Source organism: Triticum dicoccoides, chromosome 2B (assembly GCF_002162155.2).
Source record: "Triticum dicoccoides isolate Atlit2015 ecotype Zavitan chromosome 2B, WEW_v2.0, whole genome shotgun sequence".
In the NCBI taxonomy this organism is placed as follows: domain Eukaryota; kingdom Viridiplantae; phylum Streptophyta; class Magnoliopsida; order Poales; family Poaceae; genus Triticum; species Triticum dicoccoides.
In genome coordinates this window covers 15,772,929-15,781,219 of record NC_041383.1, presented here as the reverse complement: position 1 = coordinate 15,781,219, position 8,291 = coordinate 15,772,929, and positions in this window count along the sequence as shown.

Here is an 8,291-nt window from a genome sequence, read left to right as displayed (position 1 = left end):
TCTCCTTCCTCCCCCCTCCATCTTTTTTTGTTTTTCACTATAGTTTTTTTACTATTGTATAATGTAGTTTTTTTACTGTTTTTAGTAAGTGTTTAAAATAATTAGTAAGTAAATTAATAAACTAGTTGAACTAGTTTAGTTTTAGTAAGAACTAGTTGAATTAATAGAACTAATGTATTTTTAGTAAGAAAATTAATATAACTAGTTGAACTAGTTTATTTTTAGAAAGAACTAGTTTATTTCTATTTATAGTAAGTTTATTCTTAGTAAGAACTAGTTGAATTAATAGAACTAGTTGAACATGTCACATTTGTTTTTTTTAGTTTAAGCAATTATTCCCGCATCGATGTTGACGATGCCTATCCCGCATCCTCGTCGTCGATACCCGTCGTTCGCTAGGGTTTTAGTTGTATTGGTGATGTTATATGTATGATACTATTCGGGATGTATTAGTGATAACTTATAGGGTTTTTTGTTTTTATAGAAATCAAGGAGCCCCTCCATCATCCCCGCCGTCGTCCCCGTCACCGACTGTCGGTGTCAAAACCGGTGGATCTCGGGTAGGGGGTCCCGAACTGTGCGTCTAGGCGGATGGTAACAGGAGACAAGGGACATGATGTTTTTACCCAGGTTTGGGCACTCTCGATGGAGGTAAAACCCTACTTCTGCTTGATTGATATTGATGATATGGTTAGTACAAGAGTAGATCTACCACGAGATCAAGGAGGCTAAACCCTAGAAGCTAGCCTATGGTATGATTGTTGTTTGTCCTATGGACTAAAACCCTCCGGTTTATATAGACACCAGAGAGGGCTAGGGTTACACAGAGTCGGTTACAATGGTAGGAGATCTACATATCTGTATTGCCAAGCTTGCCTTCCACGCCAAGGAAAGTCCCATCCGGACACGGGACGAAGTCTTCAATCTTGTATCTTCATAGTCTTGGAGTCCGGCCAATGATGATAGTTCGGCTATCCGGACACCCCCTAGCCCAGGACTCCCTCAGTAGCCCCTGAACCAGGCTTCAATGACGATGAGTCCGGCGCGCATATTGTCTTCGGCATTGCAAGGCGGGTTCCTCCTCCGAATAATTCATAAAAGATTGTGAACACCAGGATAGTGTCCGGCTCTACAAAATAAATTCCACATACCACCGTAGAGAGAATAACATTTACACAACTTCAATCTGCTGACGTACTTCATGGCATGACGTCACGCCACGGCCGAGCCTTTACTCGAATTGTTTTTATTGTTCCACCTCAGCGCGTTTAGCGAAGCGGTTTCCTTCGCACGTCTTACCAAAGCAGAGATCGTGTCCCCTTATTCCGGGATTCTCATCAATACGGACGTGGGTAACCCAACCACGCTCGTTGCCACGCCCCCTCCATCGAAGGCGAGTTCCAAACGGTCACGGGGACGGCTCTTGGTATTCTACCCCTTTATAATGAGACCAAGGCCTGTTCCTTTTCTTCGATCCTTAATCGAATCCGCCCCTCGCCCCGAGTTCCAACACCCAAGGCTCCAGATTCGGGTGCTTCGGACCTTCGACAATGTCCGGCTCCGACCTACAAGGCCGGTGGATGCCCTCTTCCGTCACGAAAGAGGACGTGCTAAAGATGAGAGACGCCAGGTATCTAACCTGCGAGATTTCGCATAGGCTGCCCGCCCAAGGGCAAGTCATTCCCACCCCTGAGCCTGGCGAGAGCGTGGTGTTCATGTCCCACTTCCGTCGGGGTTTAGGCTTCCCGATGGACCCCTTCGTGAGGGGGCTCATGTTTTATTATGGGCTGGAATTCCATGACCTGGCTCCGGAGTCCATCCTCCACATCTCATCATTCATTGTTGTCTGCGAAGCCTTCCTCCGCACTACCCCTCACTTCGGATTGTGGCTCAAGACCTTCGACGTGGAGCCAAATATGATCGAGGGGCGACAGGCAGAGTGCGGAGGGGCAGTTATAAGCAAGAGGGCCGATGCTCCATGGCCCGAGGGCTCTTTTCAAGAGGAGCTTGGTTTGTGGCAGCAGGAGTGGTTCTACATCACCGCTCCCAGGGGCACCAGGCAGGTGGCGCCACCTGCCTTTCGCTCGGGCCCTCCACAACGGCTGGCGTCATGGGTCAACAAAGGGCTTGACTGGGGGCCGTCCAAGGACGTGCCACTATTGCAGGGCCGCATTCAAGACCTCCAAGAAAGGGAGATCAATCTGATCGTAGTGGTGCAGGTTATGCTGATTTGGCGCCTTCTACCCTGCAAACGTCGCCCCCTCCGCCTATGGGAATTCAATCCGGAGGGACCGCGAGCTCTTCAACACTTCATGGGTGCGACACCCGTGGAGATGTATAAACTGTTCTTCGGATCACAAGAGATGTGTCCGGACTTGATCGAGGATGCCGGCCTAAGCTGCAATCGCCCGGACACTCAAGTAAGTAGTCATGTGCCCGGACATACCGTCCGTTTATTTATCATAGATTTGCCTTTTAACCAGCTATCCCTTGAACAGGAGTGGATAGCGAAAGCAAAACTGATACGGTGTCCGGACCCCTCCCTGAGACCACGCCGGATCCCGTGTTAGCCAAGATGATGGAGGTTGCGCCGTCAGAGGAGGGCGAAGGGGAAAACAGGAAAACTACCGCCTCCACTAAAGAGGCTCTCAAGAAAGGGGGGGATCGAGAATCCCTCCCTCCAGGGGGAGAAGAGGACCGCTTCCGAAGATCTGGAGGCCAAGGCCTCAAAGCAGGGGAAGAAATCTTCACCGGAGGGTCCTGCGCCAGGAGAAGCCCCGGCCGCACTATTTCCCCAAGGGAATCAGCCCTCCAGCGAGCCGTAAGTAGAAAAGGGGAGTTTTGTAATAAGGGACATCCCTATTTTTATTTCTGAGGATAACCGAAGTTCTTACCTTGTAGTTCGGATCTCAGCCCTTCTCAGCAGAGCTCATCTTCGGGGGATCTTCGTTCGGAGATGATGGAGAGCGAGACGCCTCCATCTGCCTCACCGTAAGGCGGGGCGGACGACCCTGAGGTGTCGTCGCGGAGGGTCTCCCAGAGTCCGGCGGGGCCGGAGAGTTCGACACCGACTGGTGTACGGCCGGAGGAGCTGAAGGATCTGCTCGAGAGGGCGTCTATCTCAGAAGATCACCGTACATTAATGAGTACGGTGATTGAAAGGATTTCATCCGCTGAGAGCGGGTTGCATGAGGCCGTCAGAAGTTTACTGGCGGGGTTTGAGGTACGTAAAAATGACATACTTTTTGACAGTTTTGCGCTTAGGATGCGTCCTGTATAGATAGTAGCCCCTGAGACTCGGTATGTTGCCGAAAACGACAGTGTGCCGAGGATCATAATCTCAGTTATAAGGTGTCGCCCTTCCCGTGCAGGTGGCGGGGCGTTCGGTTGCCAGCCGGACTGATGTAGTTGCCGAACTGAAGCGGCAACTTGACGTTGCGGATGCGGACATCGCACTGGTCAATAAATGACTTGACGAGTCACAAGGTAGGTGGCTTCTCCGCGGTCACCTGGTAAGGGAGCTGATGCCCACGCCTTACAACATGTATGCTTGATGCAGATGGCGCCGCTGCTATGGAGGACCTTCGGGCAGAGCTTGCTCGAGCCAAGGAGCAAGCCAGAAAGAGTGATGCAGCTGCCTCGAAGGCGGCCGAAGAGCTAAAAGCCGAAAAGGCTGCTCACTGCCGAAGCAGGGAGGAGATTGCCAAAATGGCCGTGAAGCTAAAGGATGCTACAGACCGCTATGAGTTTCTTGAAAGAGAAAGTCGAGCGGAGCAAGAGGACCTGAAAAAGGCCACCGCCGAAGCCAAGGATGCCCGCTCCGCGATGAGGGCTATAAAGGAGGAGATGCGTCAGGCCGGGGATATTGCGGCTGGAAAGCCCTTTCTGCTGTGTAGGAAGTTCATGGACCCGAAGTATGCTCAGTTGGGCCAGTTGTGGGGTGCGGAGGATGCTTATCTGAATTTGGCGGCGAGTGCGGCGGACACAGTCGTGCATTTCCGAAGCCAAAAGGATCACGGGATGGAAGAGCTTTTTTGGTCTCAATTCCATAATCCGGAGCGTCCACTTCCGTTAACCGATCGGTTGGCTGAGTGGGCTGAGCTGAACAGGTTGTCCGGACTTGCCATGAAGGATGTCGTGGCTCATCTGTGGCCGAAAAGGCCCGAGCCGAAGAGTTATTTTGGCTTGGTGCAGCAGTTCCTTGATGCGGTGCCGCATATCAAGGCGATGAAGCGGTCGGCATGCATAGAGGGTGCACGGATGGCTCTCGCCCGTGTCAAAACATACTGGGCAGAGATGGATGCCACCGACGTTGCATCTCGGGATTCGGACAGAAGCCGATTACCCGCCGAGCACTATTTTGAGGAAGTCCTGCAGGGCGCTCGTTTAATAGAGTCGCAGTGCTCGAAAAACATTATGTTCAAATGACATGTATGATTTGTAAAACCATATTTATAATATAAGGGCTTTTTACACTTGTGCGTTCAAGTATTGAAATATCTCCTGTGCGGCCGTTGATGTATATGTATATATAACCTGAAAGATGGCAGTCTTCGGCTTCAGCCCCCACGCACATGGTGCGGGGGTGTTTGCAAAAAAAGCGCATTTTCACACTTAATCCAACGTCTTGGTCCTGTGAAGGAGGTTATAGCGTAGCAAACTAGGCAACCGGACTATAATGCTTTATCACTTTCACTTAGCCATAGGAGTTCAATGGTGGGGCTACTATATAGCCCCTAGGGGCACCGCGCTCTCCGAACTCGGGGCGCGTGTGTGCCTGACCGGGAAACGGTCCTTCGTCAAAGCGGAGGAATTATAAACATTCCGGTAGTCGATCGAGTGGTTGACCAGTCTCTCGCTATATCATGACAGTCAGTTTTTGGCTTTCTCTACTGAGATGCTCACCCGGCCGAACCGGGGCACAATCGCAGTAGTTCTCCTGGTGCCGCGTTAGCCGATAGAGCGGAACGTAAGGCAGCAAAACACAGGAGCCGGGCAAACCCAACATTTGACCAAAGACATGATTCGGAGCTGATGCATATAAGGCCTAACTTGAGACGCCAAACACTCCCTAAGGTATTCGGTCTTTATGATAACGGGCAGAACAATGCCCTAAGCCCCTAGTGTCCAGGTACGCGCGAAAACTTCTGACGCGGCCGATGCCAAAACGCCAGTCTCCTCCTCGGTTATGGTAAGGAACCGGGGGATGTGTATCAACAAGAGACAGTAAAAAAGGTTTACGCAGGGTCTTAATCTGAAAAGAATCCTTGTAACGGGTCCCTGCTGCACGTCTGCGCCTGTGTCTCCGTTGTGCGGTATCCTGGACGGGTGTAGCACGTTGTTCATCTGTAAAAAGAGAAGAACTTAGTTTGGAAAAATATCGTGCGAAAAATGTATTTAAAACAGAGTATGATTTAAAAAATGAATAAAATTGAGCTTTATTGGCTCTCATTGTTCATGCGTGCGGCCCCTTGTAAAGGGGTACGCGGCTAGTAAGCCCCTTGTTTATTTATACCGGACTCGCCTAACCGTGTCCGGGGTCTGAATGACCTATTTTAGGAGCTTTGATCAGCAAAGCCTGATTAGTGTGTGGCTGTCAAGGCAGTCTCACGTTCTTCCGCGGTCGAGGAACACTCGAAGTTTCCCATTAATGAGATGATACCGCGTGGACCGGGCATTTTAAGTGTAAGAGACGCGTAATGCGGTATTGCGTTAAAGCGGGCGAAAGCTTCGCGTCCCAATAGTGCTTGATGGCTACTTTTAAATGGGGCGATATGGAAGATTAGCTTTTCGCGACGGAAGTTGTCGGATGAACCGAACACGACTTCTAGTAGTAAGGAGCCTGTACAATTGGCATAAGGGCCTGGCGTTACTCCTTTAAAGGAAGTGTTGCTATGGCGAATTTTGTCAGGGTCTATCCCCATTCTGCGGATTGGGTCCTAGTATAGCAGGTTTATATCGCTGCCGCCATCCATTAGGACTTGTGTAAATTGTAGTCCGTCGATTATAGGGTCCAATATCAAAGCAGTCCATCTTGCGTTTTGAATACTTCTGGAGTAATCCTGATGGTCGAAAGTAATTGGTTTTGACATCCAGTTTCGGGACTCCGCTGGGGTGGACCGTGCGGCGCGTACTTTAGTAGGTGCCACCCTATTTTTCCTTGTTATCACTTGAAGTGAATTCACTGTTTTGACTTCTTGTGGGAAATCCTTTTGTTTTCCGGCGCTCTGCTTGTGGGGTTCGTCATCGTCCTCGCTTGGTGTGTCGAGCCCCTTGTGTTCGGTGTTAAGTCGGCCGGACCGCTTGAAGACCCATCAATCTCTGTGGGTGTGGTTTGCAGGATTCCCGGGGGTACTGTGGATTTGACATATCCTGTCCAAGATTTTGTTTAGGTTGGATAGCTCGTCACTGTTGTCCTTAAGAGGCAGTGTTTTGCTGTTCGGTCGAGAGCTTTTGAACTCGGCGTTGACTGCCGTGCTCTTTGGGCCATTTTCCTTAGTCCGGCGCTAGTCTTTTCTGCATCGTAGTTTCCCATTTTCATCCCTGACCTCGGATGTACTTGGGTCGCTGGTGCTGCATCTTGCCAGCCAGCTATCTTCTCCCGCGCAAAAGCGGGTCATGAGGCTTGTAAGTGCAGCCATTGTCCTTGGCTTTTCTTGGCCGAGGTGTCTGGCGAGCCATTCGTCTCGGAAGTTATGTTTGAAGGCTGCTAAGGCTTCGGCGTCCGGACAGTCGACTATTTGGTTCTTTTTGGTGAGGAACCTGTTCCAGAATTTGCGGGCTGACTCTCCGGGCTGTTGAGTTATGTGACTTAAATCGTCTGCATCCGGAGGGCGGACATAAGTCCCCTGAAAATTTACCCGAAACGCATCCTCGAGCTCTTCCCAACTTCCAATGGTATTTTCTGGGAGGCTTTTGAGCCAATGCCGGGCTGGCCCTTTGAGCTTGAGGGGTAGGTATTTTATGGCATGGAGATCATCTCCTCTAGCCATATGTATGTGTAGGATGTAATCTTCAATCCAGACTCCGGGGTCTGTTGTTCCGTCGTATGCCTCTATGTATACGGGCTTGAATCCTGCTGGAAATTCGTGATCCAGTACCTCATCGGTGAAATATAGGGGGTGTGCGGCGCCCATGTATTTAGGTGTACCGTTATTTTCGAACACTCGACGTGTTGTTTTGCTCCCTGGAGCCTTCTTTCTTGGCCCGTAGATGGACCTGACTGGGCCATCCTTTTTTGAGGTTCCTTATGTGGATCGTGTGCCGGCTTGTGTGCGGCGCCGCTTGCCGCTCTTTGTTTGTCCTGTGGTCGTCTATCCGACCGGGCGGCCCCTTTGTTGTTTGATTGTGGGGGCTCTATGGCCTCTTCGTCAAATTCGGGCAATAGTTTGCGCTTCGGGTAGCTCTTTGTTTGGCGGCTATCGCGGTACTTGTCCGCGGTCTTGAGTACTTTGCTCCATCTCATTCTGAGTACGTCTTCCGCTGTTTTGAGCTTCCGCTTCTGCTTCTTCAGACTTCGTGCAGTGGTGACGAGCCTTTTGTGAAGGTTTTTCTGTTCCAACGATGTGTCCGGCGTGAGATCACCCGGACTGTTGTTTTCGCCGGGGATGGGTTGTTTATCCAATTCATCTTGTTCGGATTGTTGCTTGGTGGCATGTTCGTCGTCCACTGGTTCGCCCTGCTCTATGGCTGGGTCTATATGGGTGTTGTTGTTGTCGAGGCGGGACTTCGGGTGGCGCTTGCGTCGCTGTTTTGGCTGTTTTTCGGGGGAATTATCCTTCGCAACGTCCCGTTGTTCCTTGTTATCACTTCCTTTTGGTGTATCCACCATGTATACATCGTGAGTTGAGGTGGCTTTCCAGTGCCCTATGGGCGCTGGTTCTTGGTCGTCTCTGGCATCACCGTCCATACCATCGATGTCTTCGGAGTCGAAGTCTAGCATGTCGGTTAGGTCGTCGACAGTGGCTACAAAGTGGGTGATGGGTGGGCTTTGAATTTCTTCGTTGTCCGCATCCCAACCGTCCTGACCGTGGTCCGGCCAGGGCTCTCCTGATAACGAGAGATACTTTAGCGAATTCAGGATGTCGCCAAAAGGTGAGTGCTGAAATATGTCCGCAGCGGTGAACTCCATGATCGGCACCCAATCGGATTCGATTGGTAGGGGCGCGGGAGGTTTGGAGTCTGGCGAGGAATCCGGCACCTCGGAGTCACGAGCTTCACAAGGGACAGGGTCGGTATTCAGCTCCATCGCCGTGGAGTAGCAGCCCCCGAGGTGGTGTCTAGCCACCCAT